Source organism: Mesoplodon mirus (assembly GCF_964341445.2).
Source record: "Mesoplodon mirus genome assembly, chromosome: 4".
NCBI classification, from domain to species: domain Eukaryota; kingdom Metazoa; phylum Chordata; class Mammalia; order Artiodactyla; family Ziphiidae; genus Mesoplodon; species Mesoplodon mirus.
This window is the reverse complement of record NC_138979.1, coordinates 177,821,014-177,837,621: the sequence shown is the minus strand read 5'-3', so window position 1 is coordinate 177,837,621 and position 16,608 is coordinate 177,821,014.

Below are 16,608 nucleotides of genomic sequence, written 5' to 3'. Positions count from 1 at the left end.
AAAAGATCTGGCAGTTTCAGCAGACCAGAGGCTTGACATTATAATACAAAGAGCTAAAGGAATCTTTACATTTTGAAATATAGATTCCTGTAGTCTGCACTAGTGAAGGTATGTGTAAGGTATTGAGCCTTTTTCAAGTGCCACATTTAAAGGACGACATAAGAAGGACCTGGAACACATAATAAAATGTAATGTAGGGGGCTTCCCTGGTGGCGCAGTGGTTGAGAGTCCGTCTGCCGATGCAGGGGACACGGGTTCGTGCCCCGGTCTGAGAAGATCCCACATGCCATGGAGCGGCTGGGCCCGTGAGCCATGGCCGCTGAGCCTGTGCGTCCGGAGCCTGTGCTCCGCAACGGGAGAGGCCACAACAGCGAGAGGCCCGCGTACCGCAAAAAAAAAAAAAAAAAAAAAAAAGTAATGTAGGGCTTCCCTGGTCGCACAGCGGTTAGGAATCCGCCTGCCAATGCAGGGGACACAGGTTCAAGCCCTGGTCCAGGAAGATCCCCCATGCCACGGAACAACTAAGCCTGTGCACCACAACTACTGAGCCTGCGCTCTAGAGCCTGTGGGCCACAACTACTGAGCCCATGTGCCACAACTACTGAAGCCCGTGCACATAGAGCCTGTACTCAACAACAAGAGAGGCCACCGCAATGAGAAGCCTGCGCACTGCAACGAGGAGTGGCCCCTGCCCGCCGCAACCAGAGAAAAGCCCGCGCGCAGCAACGAAGACCCAATGCAGCCAAAAATAAAATAAATTTAAAAAAAATTTTTAAATGTAATGTAATGTAAAAGTAAAGTGCCTTGAAATTAAGTCATGCTATCATCCAACATTAGTGAGCAGTTACTCTACGTATATGGTATATAGTCTAACATCTAGGAAGAGCTCACCCAACTCCCAAAGAGATGGAGCTTTAACATGGGTCAAAGGTGATAGGAAGTTATTTAAAGATAGGAAGTGTTTTAAAGAAGAGAATGATAAAAATAACACGATAGGGCTTCCCTGGTGGCGCAGTGGTTGGGAGTCTGCCTGCTAATGCAAGGGACACGGGTTCGGGCCCTGGTCTGGGAGGATCCCACATGCCGCGGAGCGGCTGGGCCCGTGAGCCACGACTGCTGAGCCTGCGCGTCTGGAGCCTGTGCTCCGCAACAAGAGGCCGCGATAGTGAGAGGCCCGCGCACCGCGATGAAGAGTGGCCCCCGCTTGCCACAACTAGAGAAAGCCCTCGCACAGAAACGAAGATGTAACACAGCAAAAATAAATAAATTTAAAAAAATAACACGATAGCCTCTGTATTTTAGATGGATCACTAAGGGGACTACGTGAGGATAGATTTGATGGGGACAAAAGCAGACACAGGGAGATAAATTAAAAGGCTGTTATAATAAAGAAATGATAAATTCCATACTTAGGATGGTGATGGTAAGAATAAAGAGGACGTGAGGTACCTGAGGAATATTTAAGACATAAAACCAGAGATTCAAGTACATATAACTCTGACATGATAAATTGCTTATATGATTAGGAGTTATCTATTTTCACTTCTGAGGTAAATTCATTTCTTCTTAAAATATCATTTATATATATATATATAAATGTATAGGTATATAAACACACATGTGCATATATATACATAAGTACCTATGTACACACACACATATCCTTTAAGTTTTGTCCTAGTGTCAGACCAAGCTTCTAAGACCAATGAAGATGAAATACACTCTGAAATGCTGAATATCCCTCCAATTTTAATCCCACATCAAATAGTAAATGAGACTCACACGATAAACTACATACTGTTTAGAAGCATTGTCCTTTCAAGAAATGTCCAGAAGGAGAGAAAAACAAGACAGAAATAGAATGTATGGGTTGAAAAAAGCTAAATATTCTAAATGAAATGATTGAGATTTCCACACTACAGGAAGTGAGCTTGTTGATAAGTATACATTTTTGCTTAATGTAGTTTTTTTATGCAATAAACATTTCATTTCTAAGCCAATATATGTGTTCATTTATGCAGAGCTACCCATATCTTTTCAGAATATGAGAAACAAATGCATGTGAATTTCCAACATAATAATACTGCAAAATGAAAATCCCAATTTAAAGCCTATTTATTGGTTAAGTAATCAATACAGAAAACTTGCACAGGTATACTACCAAAGGATCCAAGTCAAGTTACAGCATGAAGAGTCCCTGACTTCAGATGTACTGTCACTTTATCTTAAAAGAAAAAAGAAGCTGGCTGCGTGCTAAGATTGTCTACCAATTAGGAATCATGATTATTATGCTGAATATATTAAGAGAAAATTTTAACTAAGAGAAAGAACCAAAAATATAATGAACATTCAGGAAAAGTGTAAGTTGTTATATAAATACTATAAAATTTGATTTAGCAAATATGTTTTAAGTACTTTTGACAACTATATTTTTATTTACCTGTAAATCCATTTGAAAAGCATGTGAACATTGTATATAGTACAGAACTTCACATTAATGAAAATATGAAATCTTCAGGTGAATGATATCCAAAACGTAATTATGTAATCCTTCCTTATGAAAGACATTTACTTCACCTTCATTCATTTTTACTTATTCAAGAAACATTTTTTGTGCAAACACTGCCCTAGACAATGATTTGCATGCTGAAGTCACAGAGATGAACATAATACCGTCTACACACAAATTAGGGCAACTAACAAGAAGACTAATTATTGCAATACAGTGTGAGCAAACGAGTATGGAATACAGGGGAAGAGTGACTATCACGCAGGGCTTCCAAGCTCAATAATGAACAATATGTAAGCATTAGGAAGGCAAAGAAAAGGGCCGAAAGAGAAAGAAAGCATATCAGGCAAAAAGAACATCGTGCACTGGAAGAACTGGAAAAAAATAGTCTAATGCAACTAGATCAAGGAGTTAGTGCAGGGATTTAGTTGGATGGGCAAGAATCATTAGGGCTTAAATAGTAATGGTAGAGAGTAGGAGAAGTTTAGGAAGACTCCCAATTTTTTGACTTAGGTGAATGGGTGGATAGATCATGCAGCCATTCACCAAAATAAGTATTATAAAAAAGAAGTACAAGTTTGGGAGAGAAGACAATGAGTTTGGGTTTGAGTTGCCTATAGGACGCTTCGATAGGTATAGAGGCCATAGTTCAAGAAACACGTTTAGACTAGAAAATTGAATTTGGGTGTCATCCACATAGAGGTGATAGTTTAATACCCCAAGAGTGAATGAGAGAAAGAGTCTGTGGGATTTTTTTTAAAAAAGAGATAACTAATGACAGAATCCTGTTTTTAAAGATAGGGAGAAGAAAGGTAGCCCTAAGAAAAAAATCTGAGTAGGAACAGCCAGCAAAGAAAGAAGAAAAGGAGAGTTTAAATAAGGAATAGAAAAGCTAGTGTCAAATCATGCAGAGAAATCAGAGCTAAAAACCTGGTGTTCTTTTTGCTACCACAAATATGGTTAATAGGTACACTCTAATTTTTACACATGTGAATAAAGCTAGAGTTCCGTCTATAAGAAGTCAGCAATGTTGTTGTGCAAATATTTCTAAATGACTACAGGTTGCAATGTTATTCAAAGGAGAAGTGCTTTTATATTTTAGTCACATTACCAAATAATGTACATAAAAATAAATAAAACTACCTATTGATTTCTCTAAGTATGAGCCTTAAATATGTAGGGGATAGGAGCAAGTTCAACTTCAAATCATACTGCTAATTAGCTATACTCTTAAAACTGTTTGTTTTGATGTAATCAAAAGCTTTTTAGTTATTGAGATAAAGATGTTGAGAAGGGTAAATACATTAAAAATGGCACACGTTCATATTTCTATAATTAGCTATACTGAGTTTATACTCCAAATATCAGCAGGTTAATTTCCAAATTTGACAAACATTTTGATGGATATTTATATGAGTGATTTATGTTAACCAGATGCTACACTGTCATCATAATACAAAAGGTGATGGATAGGCAGTTCATGCCCTAGAAATGTTCTGTTCAGGTGATCAGCCAGTTCCCTGCTAGATATATCAAGTCAAGGAATTGCCATGCAGGGATCCACTCCCACCCAAATGGGTTAGGTTGATTGTTGTAGAAGAGACTTGGAGACAAGCAAAGGAGAAAAAAAAATAGCCCAAGAGCCCACGTCCCATTTAAACAATGGCTACTTTTTTTCTGCTCCACTCTGGGCTGGTGGGGGAGGGGAGTGGGGGGACTAGATCCAAACTTTATTAATATCCTTATTTTAGCAGTAAGTGCAAGGTTTTATACTTGATGATAATGATAATAATAATAAGAGCTAACTTATTTATTAACTCCTCTATATGCCAGGATGCTGTGCTATGCACTTTTCATGGATCACCTCATTTAATCTTCAGAACTATGACTATCCCCATTTTACAAACAATGCAGTTGAGGTTTAGAGAGGTCAAGTTAACTTGTCCAAGGGCACAGAGAATGCAAGAAGCAGAGCCAGGACTTAAACCCAAGCAGCAGTCTGATTCTAGAACCCTGACTCTTAACTTCTGCTGTTATCAAAAGCAAGCTTCTTTTGAAAGAGCACACCCAAAGTACCCCAGATTGGTCAATTTTAACTCTTAAAAGACAGGGAAAACTGGGGGGCGGGGGGTAGATTCCTCTTTCCCCTCTTTGGAATCCTAAATAAAAGAACTATAAATTCTTATTTTTTATCATTCTATATCAGCTACATAAACATTTTCACTACAGTGAACTTTGACTTTAAGAAAAAGAAGCATTTCAAGGAAAAAACCTGTAACTCTTGTGCAATCGCCTGAGAAATTGCTAGGAAGCTTTCACCTCCTGTGATGATGTTCTGCACAAAGCACAGGAAACTGACTGAACCTATAAAACAAGCTCCAAAGTATATCTTAACTATACCTACACTCTCTTTCATCATTATCACTTATTTTATTAAAGAAAATGCTACTACCTAAAAATAAGATCATCTGTCACATAACTGGGATACGTTACATGTCAAAGGTTAAGTCACGTAATTTATTTGGTTGAAATGCAATACTTCCTCTTGCTGGCTCAACCAAACTATGTCCACTTCCTGTACCAAAGAAACCTGTACCTACATCAAGAGGCCTCAGGAAGAGAGTAACAGAAATATTATTTTGACACTGCATTAAGCCTCCATCTCCCCGTTGGTCCTTAGGCAAACGGTACTATGCACACTCCTCCTGAATGCAGAAAAGAAATGAACTCTCTCGTTCTCTCATGTTCTGGTGGTCTTCACATCCAGTAGAAGAGAAAAATCTCACGGCCCTCCCTTCTCTTTCTCCTCCCTCCTAGCCGTACTCCTACAGAGTCCAAGAATCACAGACCTGCAACTTCACTTTATTAAAAAGTATTCACCCTTCATAAACAGTAACCATGCAGCCTTTCATGTATTTGCTCTATTTTTGGGTATATGATGTGCACTGGAGTGTCAACTCATCCATGTTAGTGCAGGTCAAAGAGAGAGAGAAACGAGATTCTTCACTTCCCTCCACCCTGGATAAAGACACCGAAAAACACCCAAAGCACCTTATTCTTTTCACAGCCTACTCCCGTGTTACCTCCTTTGCCCTCCAAAATGCTAACGGCTAAACAAAGATAGCTGCTACTCCTACTCCTTACTTTACAGATGGAAACTCTGAGGCACAAAACTATTAAGTTAATTGCCCAGTTAATTGTCTCACAGTTAATCAGAAGGACATGAAAAACTCAAATCCATATGTCCTAGCTTCAAATATGGCATCCTTTCCACCTACAGATAAAAAACCAAAACAAAACCTGTTTTACAAAAAAATCTAAACTACCTACTAAACTACACACTGTGTGCACTACACGACCAAGTCCACAGATAGATTTTATCCATCTTGGCACTAACTGCCCAGGAAAGAGACAAGACAAAGCATCCAGTGCATCTCAAAATATAACAAGGAAGAGGACAGTAATACTCACTGGCTTTAACCTGCTATTTCTTACATAATATGTAACTGTAAAAGCAAATGACAGGTAGTGGTTTTTTTAACAACTGTACTAAAATAAAACCTTTAAGGGTGTGTTATCCTCAAGTTCTGCACCGATTCCAACTATGTTACCATTACTCAAAACGTAATGCATAATTTTTTCAAAAGCCTCTGTAGAAGCCAAGTTTATCTTTGAAGGTTAGATTTAACTAAAACAGGCCCAAAAAATCACAAAAGAACTTCTAATGATTTAGAAGAGATGGACTAAGAAGTGGGAAATGATTGTCAATATCATAACTATCATTTATTGAGTCCTTGCTATATGCTGGACTCACTACTCAACATTTTATGTATATTCTCTCACCTATAATCACAACCACCCCACTGGCATTATTACCCCAGGTCTACAGATGAGGAAATAAAGTTCATAGAAGTCAATTATTTTGCCCAAGGTCAAACAGTAAACGGCAGAACTAGGATTCAAACTCAGATGTTCCAGATTCCAAAAAAAAAAGAAAAAATTTATGTAGAGGTACAAGCACTGGACGGTAGGTGCTCATAAAGGATCTCTAATGAGGCATCAATCTGGGAATTCTATGAGTCTTCAGTTCATTTAATCTACCTGGTGAATACGTGACATACTGCATTTTAACAAATACAAGCTACTGCCCCCCAAAAATGAGATTACTGTTTTTTGGTGTCTCACAAAATGGCTTTAATAGCCACTCCAAAGAAGAATTAAAAAGACTTTCAAGCAGTGACAACATAACTGTGTGCTGCTCTGAAAGAAACTAGAGTCAATGCGTTGAATAGGTTTTGGTATACTTGTCAAAAATTCAAACTCATTGCTTAACAAAAAACACCTTTTATTTGCAGAAGTTTAAGTTCCTGAATCCTTCAAGTGCACTCAGGAAAAGGTTTCACGTTAATCAAGTCCATACCAAAGGCCTATTAATGTGCACTGCAATAGAAATGCTATTGGGAGCCTATTAGAAACTTCCTCTGTCCACAAGGAGTTAGCAGCTTGTTTCCAACCAAACACACAGCCAATCACTCCTGGGACAACTAAAATCCTCCTGCGATTTTTTATAGTTTGTGTGAGCTGCCCTACAAAGGAAACCTCTCAGGAAAAATCATTAGATCATTTTTCCAGAGCCCCTTTCACTTTCTTGCAAGCACTAACTCTGGCTTTAATCTCTGGTTGTGATTAGTTTTAGCCTTAGGGCTGGTGTTATTGAGCTGATTTTCCTCACACTGAATCCAGAATTCGGACTCCAGAATCCTCCCTCCCCCTTCTCTGCCTTCTAGCCTCTCCAACCCAAAGTGGAAACTGCAGACTCGAACTCCCCTATGGCTCCAGCACCGAGAACTGGGCATGCTCAGAAGGCCCGGCAGGCTCGGGTGGCACTGACAGTTCCCCGCCCCTGATGTGCTTCTGCCCCCCTTCCCCCACTCCAACAAGAGATACCGAAATGTTTATCTGAAAGATACGAGGCCTCTTCTTCCCGAAAATGACCCCATTTTAATTTCGTTTCGTAGGGTCTTTCGGTCTTGCCAAACCCCGCCACCAGCCGAGGAAGCCCGCATAATTTTTCAGCACCGGGGACAGCGCCGCGTTCCCATTAACGTCCGCCCTCCCCCCCACCTTCTCTTCCCCCCCACGCCCCACCCCCCCAACTTCAGCCCCCACCCCCGCACCAGCACGAGGCCAAGGTCTCCCAGCAGCCGCAAACGCTGCAACTGCAATAGCTCCCAGCCGGAGGCCGGGCCGGAACGCCGGGCCGGCTGCTACTTACACTGCTCCGCTTTGGTGGACATGGTGCTGTCCAGATGCAAAGGCTTTGCCCCAAAATCTGTGTCGTGTGAGCTCCCTCGCTCCGCCAGCGATGTTGCGAGGAAAAGAGCGCATACCCCCCACCCCCACCCCCTCGCTTTCCCCCTCCCTTAGGCCCGTGTCGCTACCATTCGGACAAAACGCACATCAAATTGCAGAATTCGGTCCCGGAAGGTTAGGAAATCGCCCCCGGAGAAATGGGTGGGATTTAATAGGCGGCCAAAGGCTTCCTGTCCGTCCCCTCCTGGAGCTGCCCGCGTTGATGTGGGCGGGGAGACCGAAAGGAGGGAGCAAGCTGCGGCTCCTGGTGAAATGGGAGAATGGGCTCGACCGGGGGAGGAGGATTTCCATTCATAAGGCGCACGGAGGGGACGGGTGTTTCCCAGAGAAAAGCCTCTTAAAGTGCCGGAGTCCCCGACCATTTGGATCTCCCATTGGCGTTCTCCGGGCCTGTAAATCCTGCTCCGGGAGCAGCCCCGGTGTCTCAGCGGGGTGACCAGAGAGGGACACAGGTGCGTCCCACGCCTGGTCTCAGCCTCCGTGCGGAAGGAGGGGGAGGCGGATCAGGGGCGGGCTGGAGAGAGCCGGGGCCGGAGGGCGGCGAGGATGCTCCTGAGGACCGCGAGGAAGGAAATGCAGAAGTAACCCTCAGCATGGCTTCCCGGCGTGCTGCGGTCCGTGCCCTCTGTCTCCCCTCTCTGATGGGCTCTCCTGCTGATGATCAGGATGGGAGGTCCCAAGGCCAGGGGGCTGTGAGAAGACTTTAGAAGTCGAGTCTAGGGAAGGAGGAGATTTCCACGGATGGTGAAGCTGGAAGAGCCACAGAAAAGGAAAATGCAAGATTGGAAACAGGAGGAACCTAGGTGGGCTCCCATGCAATCACCCAGGAGGGAGACAGGCACGTTGGGAAGCCCCTCTGCTGGGAAACCAAATGAAGCCAGTAGAAAAAGAAGGCGATGGAAACACACCTCAAGCATATTAATAGGAAAATACTTAAAGAATCAAGTAGTGGAAAGACATTCTGAGCCCGGACTTGGAGTCAGGAAGAATCAGATTCAAGACACTGTTCTACCACTTATTCATTCTAGGACAATCCTAATTTCCCTAAGCCTCAATTTCTGTAAAATGGGAACAATAAAACCTGCCCTGTCACCTAAAAAGTTAGTGGGTGGATCAAATGATATAATGGATGTGAAAGTCCTTTTAAAATTCAAGTACTGTGCAAGTGTCAACCATTATGACCATTCTTAATTCAAATAATTTGAATAGCTGGTGAAAGCTGAGGAGCAATGATCAAAGCAGGCTAATTTAGCAAAAAGCTTTGGGAACAGAACTGAAAGAGGTGACCAATTATTTTTTCTACTGATAACTGGGCTTCCCTGGTGGCGCAGTGGATGGGAGTCCGCCTGCCGATGCAGGGGACACGGGTTCGTGCCCCGGTCCGGGAGGATCCCACATGCCGCGGAGCGGCTGGGCCCCTGAGCCATGGCCGCTGAGCCTTCGCGTCTGGAGCATGTGCTCCGCAACTGGAGAGACCAGAGCAGTGAGAGGCCCGCGTACCACAAAAAAAAAAAAAAAAAAGAAAATACTGATAACTGTGGTGACTAAATCTATGTTTTTCCACCTCAACAACAACAACAAAAATCCTTAGTTTAGGTAAAAGAATGTTAAATTATATATGATATGGACAAAATATGCAAAAGAAATCTTTGACAATTAAGAAAAAAAATAAAGATCATGGCACCAGCAGATGCGGTGTCTGGTGAGGACCCGCTTCCTGGTTCATAACTGGTGTCTTTCTGACATGACCTCACATGGCAGAAGGGGCGAGTGAGCTCTGTGGGGCCTCTTTTATAAAGTCACTAGTCCCACTCCACCTCCTGAAAGCCCACGTCCTGATACCATCACCTCGGGGACTAGGATTTCAACATATGATTTTGGGGGGGACAGAAACGTTCAGCCCATGGCCAATGTCTGTCTGCAATCTCTATCCTCAGGCTAGGGTCCTGGTTGGGTAATATTCCATGGGTTCTACTTTCTCTGCCTGGGCTGAGAACACTCCCTCTATTTCTTGAAAACCTCTAACCTTGTAGCATTCAAATTTCCTTTTCAATGAAAAGCTCTTCCCTCGACAACCTTTAGTCATTCAGTAAACACTTTTTGGGCTTTGAATACAATCTTCACAGTGACAGCTCCCTAAGTTTACCTCCAGCCCCGACTTTTCCCTGCATTCCAGACTTGGTCCCCTACTGTCTACTCAACATCTGCTATTGTGTGTCTAATGGGCACTTCATACCACGTGTGGCCCAAACTAACTCCTGGTCTGACCGAAGCCTACTTAATGTCTCACATGGCTCATTGTATAGAATCCTCACTAGTCCCCCCTCATGATTTTCAATAGTTTCCTGAGTAGTCCTATTAAAATCTAAGACAGAACATCCTTCTTCTTGGCACAGAGCCCTGCAGGTGCTTTCCATCCCATTCAGAGTAAAAGCCAAAGTCCTTGTAATGGAGAACAAACCCTGAATGGTCCTTCCTTCCCAACTCCCGTCATCCTCTCTGACCCCATCTTACCCCACTCCCTTGGCCCCAGTGACCCTGAGCCTGCTCCTTGGAAACTGCAGGATCACTCTCATCTCAAGATCTTGGCCCTCGCTATTGCCTCTGCCTAAATGCTACTCCCCCTGTAAGCTGGCCTCATGTAAAAACTGTGCCCAGCGATCATCCCTTGGGGGAATTTTAATTTGAAGCTAAGATCATTGGGTTTTCGGGAGCAATTAAAATGATGATTATAAAACTGTTTTATTTAGCCTTGAATAAAATTAAATTTCCAATCAAGCCGGACATTTTTAATAGCAACTTAAGAAAAAGGGAAATTTTGAACTGTGAATGCAAGTACTTCAAAATACAAAGCATTGAGACAGCTGTTATATTTAGTTATCTAAATAAAGGTGAAAACTTTTGGATGCCTGTAAAAAAAAATGAATAAATATCAAGGAAAGTTGTTTCTGAGTAACCCAAAATAGTCTATGGACAACAAAGAAGCTGCCCATTATGATACACACAGTGGCCAAGTTTCATGATATTGGTGAAAATGTTCATAAAATGTTAGTGACTTGGCTCTTTAGAATGTACACACAACTGGACTGTGTCACCTCAGTGATTGCCAGGTTGGTCTGGCTAATCAAGCCAATCATCCTATACTATTGTTCATTCCTAAAAACATATCCCAAAGAGAAGTTCCAAGCTTCAAAGATAAATGATGATGTAAAGAATGATGCTGAAGAGTTAATTTCAAGTAAAAAATTGGAATCATTCTGAAAGAAAATGTGAATATAATATAAATTTCTGAGAAGATGACAAACATTCTGTGTGAACAAAAGAAAGCTCAGTGATTTATTCAGAAATTTCCGGGAGGCTTGAGGCTTTGATAAAGAAAATAATAATTGAATTTTTTTTATGTGGTAGCTTGGATAACCCAGAAACAAAGTAACAAAGTACACTACTCCCTCTTGGCCTGTTTTACTAACCCTGCTGTTTGTCATCAATTAAACCTTCTACTGTCTCATTGAGAGAGTATAATATTATTATGGAATGGACTCAGGAGTTAGACAGCCTGGGTTTGAATTCCAGCTCTGCCTGGGTGTGACCTTGAACACGTTACTTCCCTATGTCTCAATTTCCTCACCTGCAAAATGCACATAACATAGCTATATCAAAGGTTGTTGTCAGGATTAAATGGATGCACATAAATAATCTAGAACAGACAAAACTATAATTCAAAAAGATACATGCACCCCTATGTTCATAGCAGCACTATTTACAATAGTCAAGACATGGAAACAACCTAAATGTCCATCGACAGAGGAATGGATAAAGAAGAAGTGGTATATATATATGTGCAATGGACTATTACTCAGCCATTAAAGAGAACGAAATAATGCCATTTGCGGCAACATGGATGGACCTAGAGATTATCATACTAAGTGAAGTAAGTCAGAAAGAGAAAGACAAATACCATATGATATCACTTATATGTGGAACCTAAAATACGACACAAATGAACATATCTGCAAAACAAAAACAGACTCACAGATATAGAGAGCAGACTTGTGGTTGCTAAGTGGGAGGGGTGCGGGGGAGAGGGAAGGATTGGGGGTTTGGGATTAGCAGATGCAGATTATTATGCATAGGATGGATAAACAACAAGGTCCTACTGTACAACATAGGGAACTATATTCAGCATCCTGTGATAAACTATAATGGAAAAGAATATAAAAAAGAATATATATATGTATAACTGAGTCACTGTACTATACAGCAGAAATTAAACACAACATTGTAAATCAACTATACTTCAATAAATGTTTTTCAAAAAGAATCTAGAACAATCCCTGGCACGTGTTAAATGACATACAAGAATCTAGAATAGGGCTTCCCTGGTGGCGCAGTGGTTGGGAGTCTGCCTGCCGATGCAGGGGACATGGGTTCGTGCCCTGGTCCGGGAGGATCCCACGTGCCACGGAGCAGCTGGGCCCGTGAGCCATGGCCGCTGAGCCTGCGCGTCCGGAGCCTGTGCTCCGCGACGGGAGAGGCCACAACAGTGAGAGGCCCGCGTACCGCAAAAAAAAAAAAAAAAAAAAAAAGAATCTAGAATAATCCCTGGAACATATGAGTGTTTGCTTTTGTTAGCATTACTGTCCAAGCCACTCAAATGCACTCATTCCATTAAGGTTTATGCTGACTATTTCAAACCATTCAAAGCCTGAAATCATCCATATTATTGATACCCTAATTATCAACCTAGGCTCTTACAACTTCAACCTCCTAACATGTCCATTGGGCTAATTCACTAACATGAACCATGTCCATTATCCAGTTTCTCCATTCCAACAGATGGCCTGACTTAACTACTTCAAAGTAACAAATAGGAACTCCCTCACCGTTCCTTCTCTTTGTCTCCATCGATCTTCATCAACCTTTCTTTCTTTTCTTCTATTTCAGAAGTAGTGCCTCTCTACATTGCCAAGTGAAGTGCTCTTTTCTTCTTAATCTATGCCTCTAATTATAAATGCATCCATTAATTGACCTTTCTTTCCAGCATTTTAAGTCTCTGTCTTTTCAATGGATTGTTCCATTCTGCTCACAAACATGAATAAATTTTCCACTCTGGAAAAGCTCTACTTGGCATCACACTGAATAAGTGATCTCCATTTCTCCACCAACTGTCTCCATTTCTTCAGCATTTCACCAATTATCATCTCCTTGCTGAAACAATTCTTGCAATAGTCACTAATAATTTCCTAATAGTCAATTCCAATTATCTCTTGGTGACTAATTCCACATTTTAAATATCTCCCTATCCATTTTTGAAACTCCCTCTTCCCTTAAGTTCAATGCTATAATGTTCCAAAAAATCTTCTCCAAACTTTTTGGTGTTTGTATTGTTTAAGGAAGTATTTTCAACATAGAAATATAAAAAATAATGATGTCATAAACACTAATTTTGCCTCTACCCAGTGCCATCAGATCTTAATACTTTGTCATATTTACACTAGATACTTTACTTTTAAGAAATAAAACATTTTAGATTCATTAGAAGCCCCCAGAAAACTTACCTAATTGGTGGTTAATCAAACCTTCATATTTTTATACTATTTATTTATTCATTCAGCAAATACTTATTGAGCACCTATTATATGCCAAATAGTGTTCTAGGCATTGGGGATACTGTCATGAACAAAGAAGACACAAATCTCTGCTTTCATGTCTTCTAGTGGGGAAGACAATCCGAAAAAATTTAAATAAGTAAAACATATAGTGCATTAAGTACTGGTAATTACATAAAAGAAAAAATACTAAGCCAGGGAAAAGAGACAGGAAATGTTGAAAGAGGTTGTAATTTTGGATAGGGTACATTTTAGATAAGGTAGCTACATACACTATATGTATCTATATCCAAAACAATATGTATTGTTTCACATATTTTTAACTTTATATAATTAATACTATACATATATTTCTGAAACTTATATCTTTTAACTCAACATTGCATTTTGACTTAATCATATTGATATATATATATATCACTAGTTTATTCATTTTTACTACTGTATAATATTTCATTTTATAAATATCTCACTGTCTGTTCACCTACTGTCTTGTTGACGAACATTTAGGTTACTTGAAATTTTACTTATTACAAAAAAAATTGCAATGATCATTCTTATACATATGTACTTCTGCAGAAAATTCTCTAAGATATTCTCAACTTCAGCTTTTACTAGATACTGTCAAATTCCTTAACAAAATGATTGTTATCAACATATATTCTCTCCAGTTTCCACTTCCAATGTGCCCAAATAAACTACTGCTGGTCCTACTCTCCCAAAAATAATAATTACAAACTCAACACTTGGAAGAAGGGAATGGCACAGGAATATGAGTTTCCACTCTTTATGGCTTTTAGACTGAGGGATGGCTTTAGTTGGTGCTGTACAGGGTGGCTAAAACTCCAATAGCATACTCACAGCCTTTTTAGTCTGAATTACCACAGCACATAGTTTAGAACAACCGTATCTACTGGAAAGGGAAAGGGTAACTCCTAGAAAAAGAGAGCCTGAAAGGAGGAAATGTAAATTATGTGTTTCTGCCCAAATCTCTAGCTGATCCCTGAATAATACACATGCAGGGGATGTGCAAACAACAATCTAGCTAGGGATAAAAGAAATAAATTCATATTTAAGCTACCACCTAAGAGTTAGTTTGTAGTTTAAATTGAATTAAATTAGTTATCTGCTAAAACAAAAAAATCAACACATTTCAGAGGAAAATAACAAAGTTCAATCTTTACAACATAACATTCACAATGTCCAAAATACAGTTCAAACTTCCCTGACACATAAAGAAATGTGACCTATTCTTAAGAAAAAAGACAATCAACAGAAAAAAACTGAAGATGACCCAGATGTTGGAATTAGCAAACAAGGAATTTAAAGCTTAATTCTGCTCGTTGAGGTAAAAGAAAATATGCTCATAATGAGTGAAAAGATAGGCATGTCAGCAGAGAAATAGGAAGTATATTTTTTTAAAGCCAACTGGAAATTTTAGAACATAAAAATACAGCATTTTAAATTAAACATTCACTAGATGGACTTAATAGATGAAATAGTAAAGTGAATATAAATCCATGGAAATTATCCAATATGAAGAATGATGGGGGCAGGGGGGAATTGGAGCAAAATAAACAAAACCTTAGGCCTGAGGGTCAAATAGCAAAAGGTCTAACATATACGTGATGTTAGTCACAGAAGGAAAGGATAGAAAGAACAGGGAGAAACAATATTTTAAGAAATAATGGCTGAAAATTTTCCAAATTTGCTACAATAAAATTTACAGATTTAAGAAGACACGCAAACCTCTAAACAGGAGAAATACAAAGAAAATCATGTCCAGATACATCAAATTCCAACTGTCAAAAAACAAAGATAAAAAAGAAATCTTAGAAGAAACTAGAGAAAAATGACAAATTACATACAAGGGAATATCAATTCTTAGCCACTGACTAATAATGGAGATCAGAAGATAATGAATAAATGAACACTGTCAGTATATCTATAGCCAGCAAAAATATCCATCAGAATGAAAACAAAATTAAAAATGTTCAGGGCTTCCCTGGTGATGCAGTGGTTAAGAATCTGCCTGCCATGCAGGGGTCATGGGTTCGAGCCCTGGTCCGGGAAGATCCCATATGCTGCAGAGCAACTAAGCCCATGCGCCACAACTACTGAGACTGAACTCTAGAGCCCGCGAGCCACAACTACTGAGCCTGCGAGCCTAGAGCCCATGCTCCGCAACAAGAGAAGCCACTGCAATGAGAAGCCTGTGCACTGCAATGAAGAGTAGCCCCCACTCACCACAACTAGAGAAAGCCGGCACACATCAATGAAGACCCAACGCAGCCAAAAATAAATAAATAAAATAAGTTAATTTAAAAAAATTGTTTTCAAAAAACGAAGAGAATTTGTCACCAGCAGACTTTCACTATAAGAAATGCTAAACAAAATCTTCAGGCTGAAGGAAAATGACACCAAATGAAAACTCATATGTTCACCCAAGCTCTAGTTTGATTTTTACTCTTTCTTTACAGAGTTTTCATTGAACAGAAGTTTTAAAACATAAATGTAGCCAAATTTATCAATGCTTTTCTTCATAATATGTGCTTTCTATATTTTAAGAAATTCTTTCCTATCCCCAACATTGTAAAGATTATCTTATATTTCATTCTAAAAGTTTCAAGGTTTTACTTCTTACATTTAAGTGTAAATAAAATTAATTTTTGTGTATAGTGTGAGGTAGGGTTTACTTTTTCCTGTATGAATAAGTATCATCTTAAACCACTTATTAAATTCTCCTCCAACAATTTCTAATACCATGTCAACCTTGTCATAAAACAACTTTTTATACATGCCTGAGGCTGTTTGCTAACAGTTTTCTCCTTTACTCCCATATTACTTTTTTTTTTTTCACTTTAAGGGTTCTTTTTTTTTCTTTTTACTTTAAAATTTAAAACATTCTCTGAGATAATGCATCTATTTTTTTAACTTTTCATTTTACATTGGAGTACAGTTGATTAACAATATTGTGTTACTTTCAGGTGTACAGCAAAGTGATTCAGTTATATATATATACATGCATCTATTCTTTTTCACATTCTTTTCCCATTTAGGTTGTTACACAATATTGAGCAGAGTTCCCTGTGCTATACAGTAGGTCCTTTTTGGTTA